The sequence below is a fragment of the Panthera pardus genome, unplaced genomic scaffold (assembly GCF_024362965.1).
Source record: "Panthera pardus isolate Hobbes unplaced genomic scaffold, ASM2436296v1 HiC_scaffold_23, whole genome shotgun sequence".
Taxonomy (NCBI): domain Eukaryota; kingdom Metazoa; phylum Chordata; class Mammalia; order Carnivora; family Felidae; genus Panthera; species Panthera pardus.
Genome location: NW_026526799.1, coordinates 3543479 through 3551992, shown reverse-complemented (window position 1 = coordinate 3551992; position 8514 = coordinate 3543479). Strand labels below are relative to the sequence as shown.

At 50.6% G+C, this 8514-nt stretch overlaps 1 long non-coding RNA gene across 2 annotated transcripts; it reads left to right on the top strand.

Annotated features, from left to right (window-relative positions):
* Positions 1–1849: 1849 nt before the first annotated feature.
* Positions 1850–8172, top strand: LOC109273527 (uncharacterized). Of its 2 annotated transcripts, none has more exons than XR_008416852.1 (3): positions 1850–2026; positions 4851–4925; positions 6374–8172. It is a non-coding gene; the product is annotated as an uncharacterized LOC109273527 (long non-coding RNA). The 2 variants fall into 2 exon arrangements; XR_002083108.2 differs by having other exon boundaries at positions 1858–2026; positions 4866–4925.
* Positions 8173–8514: the final 342 nt, after the last annotated feature.

Here is an 8514-nt window from a genome sequence, read left to right as displayed (position 1 = left end):
AGGCGCCCCTATTTGGATATATTAGGCAAAAATCTAACTTTACCTTTTCCCCAAAGAGTTACCCAATGGCCCCCGGTAGTGTTTATGGAGTAATCTTTTCCTTTCTTATTGGAACTGTCACTTTTATCACACACTAAATTCCTACAGGTACCAGGTTCTGTTCCTTGGCGATATTCTGCCTCTGCCCTGCTTTTAACTCTGAGATTTCCACCCTACAAAACCACAGTCCTGGACCGGTCCAAGCCCCGTCTTCCCACACCTCCTCTGGCTGCCGAGAGCTGATGGGAAGTTGCTCGATTCCGCTGGTTGGTGCTGTCCCACGTCCACAGTGTCCAGCCTCAGCTGGGCCCCAGCTCTGCCTTGCAGTCAGGCCGCCTCCCACTCCCAATCCCGTAACAGCCATTTCAAACCCCCATCTCCTTCCTCCTCCACCCCATCGCCAAGATAACCTTCCCTTCTAGCTCAAGAAACAATATAAGCCCTATTGGATCTTTCTCAACTTCTGTATCCACCAACCTTCCCTCCTGGAGGAGAAACAATCGCCAACATTTGCTGAGTCCTCACCGTGTGCCAGGCACTGTTTTAGCCACTATACGTGAGGTCCGTCCTCACAACAACTTTGTGGAGCTGGTCCTCTTATCCCCAGATAACAGCAAAAGAAACCGGAAGCCAGGTTACGTAGTTTGTCCAAAGTCACACTGCTAATAATGGCGGAAAAGTGTGACTGGACTCCCAGGCAGTGCCTTGAGAGTTCAAGTTCCTGACCACTCACTCTTGTGTGTGACTCTTTTCAGTCTGGCTGTGCATTACCGCGGCTTTAATCTTTGTTCTCTGGTGTGGTAGGAAAATCATTCCCTTTTTCATTTATTCCCCAAATACTGGAGCCCCTCCTATGTGCCAGCCACGGTGCTGGGGATCCAGCAGGAGGCGAAACCAGACACAATCTCCATCTTCCCGAAGCTGATGGTCTGCTGGGGCCAACAGACATTGACCAAAGGATCGCATCGCCAACAAGCACAAAACCACATCCCAAGCAGATATCCCAAAGGACGGGAACGTGGCTCTGTGGGAGTGGCCAGTCAAGGCTTGAGCAGCGGGGGTGGGGGCGCAGGGGGAGAGCCTTCCTGAGAAAACGGCCAATGAGCTAAGGACCTAAGACTGAAGGTGAGGAGGAATCAATAGGCAGGATCCAGGGGAGGGCAGGGTATGTCCCAGTGTTCCCTCCACGTTTAGTGACATGCCGGGTGAGGCCTCCAGGCAGACGAAGACAAAGGACTGTCCGGGACCCCCCACCAGGCTCAGCCCGCGGCTGCCCCAAGCCATGGTCAGGACTCATGAGTCGGACTTGCAAGGTGTGGGACGAGGAGGTGATCTCCCTGTCCAGTAGTGTCATTAGTGACTACAGCTGTCGGCCCCACGACTTGTACCCGTATATGATGCCACATGACCTCATCTGTCCACAGACTCTCCTGACTTCCAAAATGTTAACTGTTAAATTTTTTAAAAATGTTGGTTTAATTTTGAGAGAGAGAAAGAGAGAGAGAGCACACACAAGTGGGGGAGGGACAGAGACAGAGGGAGACGCAGAACCGGAAGCAGGCTCCAGGCTCCGAGCTGTCAGCCCGGAGCCCAACGCAGGGCTCGAACTCATGGACCGCGAGATCATGACCTGAGCTGAAGTTGGATGCTTAACCGACGGAGCCCCCAGGTGCCCCCAAATGCTAAGAACTCTTATCGGAAGAGTCATGATGATTCTCTGTGGGGGGAGGAGGGATGTCAGGGTCTAAAGCAAACCTGGCTTTCATCCACGTTTGGGGAAGACCATCCATTCCCTTGTTGTCATGTTTTCTAGTGCAGGAACTTCTTGCCTCTAATCTTGATCCTTACTCTCTTCATAGGGATGGACCGAGTTACCAGATCAAAAAGAGGCTGACGTACGCTGGTTCCCATTTGGAGGAACCAATCTTTCAAAGGCCCGTTACTCTCCTTCCCTCTACCTGGGACAGGTGCCAGGCTGCCATCCTGGGTGAGGACGTCGATTACTGACCTGAACTTTCCCCACATGGGCTGTCCCGACGCCTGTCCAGGGGCAACACGGAGGGGCACGTACGAAGCCAGGGCTGGCGAGCCCTTTTGGCCAGGCGTCTCAAGACGCATTTTCCAATCAGCTCGTTAATTACAAAGCTGATGGGTTAAATCTCCACCCATCTGTTTCACATGTCTTCTATTTATCAATTGGTTCCATATTTGGGAGAGGGAAAAAAAAAAAAAGGAGCATTATTTATCCATCATCCTCCCCACCCCAACCCACCTGTAGGACACATATTGAGAGTATTTTCCCCGTTTAAGGCTCTGGGGTCCTAAATCAACTTCTGTAACGAAATGCAGGTGAAGATCTCTTAGAACCCAAGGATCAATGCCCACTCCCTTCCTCCAACCCCTGTTTGGGAGGTGATGGGGGATCTGAGATGGGAAACCCCGAGACAACAGTTCAAGCCTCCGACGTTATGTCTGAAGCTATTTTCCAGGGCACCCTCAGTCACCACCACCAGCAACACACAGGCCGTCTCCCCATGATTCACGACATTGGATCATCTGGGCCTCTTCAGCCCTCTATTAACACAACTACTTGGGACATGTTTCCTGTGGCCAAGAGGCCAAACCAAAGGTGTCCCAGGGTCCCTCGAGGGCACTGGAGGCGGGGGGAGACCCTTGCCCTCATCGCGGGTCCTGCCTTGCATCTGTCAGTAGGTGACAGAGTTCTCACAGGTCATCTGGTCCCACAGCAGAGGGAGGGGCTGGCGCTAGGGTCAGCCGCTGTTCTGGGGACAGCGGCGGCCGGGGGAGGAGAACAAGGGGTGACCCCTGAACAGAACCTGACGTAAGGGAGGAGGCACTCAGGGGGTGTTGTGGAGAGACAAAGGGCAGTTGTCCATCATCAGAGCCACCAGGTGGAGACAGGGTCGTCGGCTAGGGGGTGGGAACGGTACTGAAACCTCGAAAGGGGCTGGTTGACATCATTGTCTCTGGGCCCCCCTTTGCCAGTCTGCATTTTGCCAGTGGGAGAGGTGGGGGGGCGGGGACTGAAGAGAGGTGGAGGGCGGGCACTGAAGACGACTGACCTGAGTCAGGGCTGCCTGTCTGGGAAAACCCATCAATGTGGGAGTGGATTCTTGGTGATCTTTAAAGGCTTTGTGTTTGCACAGCTGGCAAGGGCGGGCCCATAGCAGCAACAGCGGCTGGCATTTTTGAGACCTTAAAAGTATGCTAAGCATCATGCTAAGCCATTACATTCCGGAACGCTTCCCCTGGGGAACAGCAGAGGGAGAGAAGGGGCGAGGCTAAGGTTTGGCTGAAAACGCACTTTTAGGAGGAAGGTCTGGCCTCTGCCTAGGGTGCCAGGGGCAGCCCGTCACTAACTCATGAGAAGCATCCTAACAGCCACTGTCTGAGGCTGCATGGCAGCCTGGGGACTGTCTGGCAGGGAGGTTGACTGGAGGACACCAGGTGGTGAGCGGGCGGGTAGAGGCATCCACGGAGGCCTGCCAGCCCTCTGCTCCACCATCCCGGGGTCCCCAGCATCTCCTCTACCCTGTGCCCTCCCACACGGGACAGGGGGCTTGCTGCCACCTCCTGGCCTCAGCTTGGGGCAGCTCTCCCATCTCAGGGGAAGGGCAGCCCCACCCCCACCCGTGTTTGCCAACACAGACTTGAGAAGCAGCAGGTTCCTGGACCTCTCTGGACACCTCCCCTACCACGAGGCCGGCTGATAATCCCAGGACTCCCACAGCCCGTGACCTCCTCTTCGCAAGAGCAACGACAGCCCCTCTCTCCTGCCCCTGCTCTGGAGGAAACACGACCTGGTGTTTCTGGAATCCTAACAGGCACACGTAGGTCCAAGCTCAGGTTCAGGAATGGGCTCCTCCTCTCAGCCAGAGAAGATAAAAGAACCAAGACCTAGAGGGGGGAATATCCCTGTGGACGCTCACGTCTTCCCTCGGCTTTATTTATTTTAAGAATAGTTATCTCGGACCCCCAGAGTTTACAGTGTTTCAGTCGGCTGCAGGGCTCTGACACGGAGCCTGGTGTGCAAAGCACACACACGAGGGGGGAGGCTGCCTGCAGAGGGGGAGGTCATTTTAAGAGTTTTAGGGAAAAGGTAGAGCCTAAGCCTTCTGAAACCTTAATCATCATTTATGGCTGGGATGCTGATGTGCCCGAGAAGCATCAGGGCTGCTGCTAGCAAACAAAACCAAATTTATAAGCAAACAGGGCACTGCCACGGCCGTGTCAAATACTGGGCAAATTAACGTATTGTTAAGTCTTGAATATCGCAGGCCTTAGCCAAGCCTCTCCCTCTTTTTCTCTGTCCCCCAGACTCTATTCAGTCCCTTTACAGTATTTGAGAAGGAAGTACTCCTAAGCCCAGAGAGTCTGGGTTCTCTATTTTAGCTTCTTGAATTTAAAGTTAAGTATGTAATTTGTTCGCTCAGCAGTAGTCTTTGACGGGGATGTTTATCTTGTCTGAGAAATGTTTGGAAGTATGAAATATCCTAGTCATACTCAAAAGTCAACTTGGCCTGCTTCTCTTCCAGGAAAGGAACCCCCTCTGTATAAGTTCTGTTCCAGGTTGAAACACAGAAAACCCAACTGAAAGTAGGCCAAACAATAAAGGGTTTTATTGGCTTTTATAACTGGAAGCCCAGAAGTAGTTGGGTGGGCTTCAGGGTTGGTTTGATCCAGCAGTTTAGTGAGGAACTTAAGGATGGTAATTTTTTGCTATCTTTATGCTCTTGACTTCACCCTCTCTGAAAGCTTCATTCTAAAGCTGGTCTCCCTCATGATGACAGTTCCTGACTTCACAGGTGCACACCATGCCCTCCAGAAGATCAGAGAGTGTCCTTGCCTACAGTGCTCTTGGAAAGGTGAGTATTTTTATTTTTTGGAAGTGCTTCATCTCATGGTCCAGAGAACTAAATTGGGTCACAAGCTCATGGGAGAGTGCTATGGACTGAGTAGTTCAGGCAATCACAATGACAAAGGATGTGTGATTGTCCTGGTTGGCTTAGACCAAAAAGAACTCGCTCTTGGAGCACTCCTATCACATGTGCTACACCGGGGGGTGTGGGTAAGGGGTGGACGTTGCGGACATTGCCACACGGTCCACCCCATTCTCCCTAGCACTGCCGCCATCTTTGGCAAAGAGTTACTCAGCTTTCCGTCTCATGGGTGGAAAGCACATCACTGCTGGGACAGCTCATGCTGTGGTAGGTCAGCTGCGACATGGTCCCTTCTCGTGCGGAATACGGCTGCCTCAACCTTCTCGCATCTCTACCTTCTGAACCGTCAGAGAACAAAGCCAGCTCCCCATTTTCACTGGCCCTTCTTTCTTCTGAGCAGAGGAGCCGGTGAGATACTGATTTTTCAGGGACTAGGAGGAAAACGAGTTGACTGTCCTTCCTTCCACGCTTTTATCAGGGTTCTGCCTTAAGAAGGCAACTCTTGGGGCTGTGTCTTACACCAGCACCCGTGGCAAAGGGGGCATAGTAATGAGACCCTAAAAGAGGAGGGGGCAGATCTTGAAGATGCTTGCCTTGGGGTGATCTTGTGGGTTCCTCAAGCAGTAGCCCTGCTTCTGGCATGTCTTGTCCAAGTCTATGGACGGGATGCAGTTCCTCTCCCAGAGCCAGTTTGGGGAGCACAGAATGTGGTTCATTCAGAGACTACAATTACTCCTGATGGTCACGTTTCACCTGGCCTTGTGGGTGCCACACAGACAGGTCTTTGTAATATTCTCGTCACTACAATTTCAGCAATAAAATAAGTTACTTCTTGCCCTCCCCTATCAACCCACTGGCCTAAAAGCATGTCTTGCCCCAGAGGCTAATACCGAAGACAGCAATGAAGCCACATGAAAATAATGACATGGGTAAACTTCTTTCCCAATCTTTGCTCCCCATTTCTTTTTCGTGTCTTATTGCATAAAAGAACCTTTCTATATTAGTAACAATGGTAACGACTAGACAGTAGGCTCCCTGAGAGCAGACATTACTTTTATATGGCTTTGTATGCCAGCACCAAGCACCTGGGATATACCCGAGACCGTGTGTGTTACCTGCCCACAGACAATGATGAGACCAAGTATAAAAAACAGAACTGTGACTTCCATCCTGCAGCAACGTACCCAGGAAACCAATCATTCTATCTGCAGTAATTAGTCTAGGAAGCTGCTAGAAGCCAGACATGCAGGAGGCCAGACTGCTGTCTCTAGCAGCAATCCAGGAAGCTAAGCTCTTTCACAATCAGCCCCGAATGGCCAGACTTCACGAATAACTAAGAGCTTCCTTACATTTTGTCTTTGTTTCCAACTTAGGACCAACCAGAGCCAGCCAGATATGACCCCTAACCGATCACATCGGATGTCCTGCTTCTGGTTAGTTCACCTGCAGCCTCCCCACTCCCAGCAGCCTCCGGTCGGGCCACACCTGAAGCCTTGCCTTTCTCCACGGTAAATCTTGCCCCCTGCCCTGCCTGCCTTCGAGTCTCTGCCCCGATGCAAGTGACGGGAATGGACTCCCGTTCTACAGCGGGTTCAGAATAGACTTTTGCTTGTGTTATTTGGATTTGGTTTATTTCTACATAGTCGGTTCTCAATAATTGTTGAGTGGAGGAAGAAAAGGGTTAAAGATGTTGAGGAAATCTATATGGAATACAACTATCCCCAGCTTTACTGAGCTACAACTGCCACCATGTTGCGTAAGTTTAAGGTGATTTGCGACACGCACAGCTACATAATTTTTATTCGCCAAGCACATGTAACGAAGCTGGGAAAAATCCACATTAAAAAAAAAAGAACAAAGGAAGGAAGTAGGGAATCTGTTCTGTTTCTTTGTGTAGAGGGACTACTAGATTTTTGCCATTTGACATAATTTTCTCCGTTAAAAACAATCAGGCTGAGAAAAGAAAAGAATTCAACATCTCACGTGACTGAACCATGAGGTTAAAATGTGGGTTCTGATCCAGTAGGTCTGGGGTGGGGCCTGAGGTCCTGTGTTGTGACAAGGTTCCGCAGGGAGCAGGTGCTGCTGGCTTATCCCGCACTCAACGCAGCCAGAGCTTCGAGGTCTGGGAGGTAACTCCAGGCGGACCGCGCCATTTCTGTCCCCAGCATCTCAAAACCAAGATGGACAGCCTACGTCTCAGATAGAGAAACTGTATGTGATGGTCCCTGGTGGAAATCAATTCCTCTACAGGTTACCAAGAACACAGAAAACAATGTATATTTTGATTCCAATAAAAAAAGGAAATGATGTTCCCCGGCAGCCTTCCTGTTCAGAAACAAAAACTCCTCCTCATGCTTTGATTAAAGGTAAGGTGCTTTCTTAATCTGGACTTATTGACTGCACAGCTGGGCAAATCCCGCTGTGGCAAATTATTGCCAAATGTTGCAGAATCTCCCTTGCCATGCTGGTTCGACGGTTTGTTTGGAATTCTGAGCTAGGGGGAGAAGGACATTTGGGAAATTATTTTGCCTCGCTGAACGTGACAGACCGTGGGACTCGTGTGTGATGATTACCAAAACCAGTACTCACGAGCGCTTTCCCAAATTAGGACTCATTCCCCTGAGCCGACTCTTTACGACATGCGCTGAGCCCGACCCATCCCGATCGCCCCGTTTTGTCATCTGACTTGCAGACGGGTGCCTCATCTCCTTTGATATGCCGTACATGACATCCTAACAAACCCTTCTCTCTAATCAAAGGGATCGGACATATGCCACCATCAGGAGCCGGGCGAGGCGAACACAGACCAGATGCGCTCCTACAGGTCCGACAGAATGAGTGGATTTGGAACATACACTTGGCATAGTCTCGAAATTAACCCTAGGATCTAATTTTAAAACAAAACCCCACATTTTTTCAGAAGACAGAGACAACACAGCCAGCCAGCAGCTTTCAACAGCAGCAATACAGCAAAAGTCCTGGGATAACTTTTCAGGCATCCGCTTAGAAGTAAAGCATCATCTGTGAAAGTTCTTAGGCCAGACGGTCTCTAACGGGACCGTTTTAAAATATCTAACGAGAAAACACTTCCACAAACACCAATAGGCATATGTATCTACGGGTTTTAAACCAGCCTTACAAATAAAGGTAATTATAATATTCGCTCACACGTATTGATTTTTAAAAATCTTATTGCCGCATGGATGTCTACAATAGGATGAAAGTTAGTCTTTTCTAACAATTCTGTCGGACTGTTTTCTTTCAAAAGGGGAATGAATAAGTGCTCAACAAGGAGGCTGTGCCAATGGAGGTGGTCAAGGAGTGCCAGGATGAGAGGAGTCCCTGGGGGGCTCAGTCGGTTGAGCGTCCGACTTCGGCTCAGATCACGATCTCACGGTTCGTGAGTTCGAGCCCCGCGTCAGGCTCTGTGCTGACAGCTCGGAGCCTGGAGCCTGCTGCGGATTCTGTGTCTCCTTCTCTTGCTGTGCCCCTCCCTGCTTGTACTCTCTCT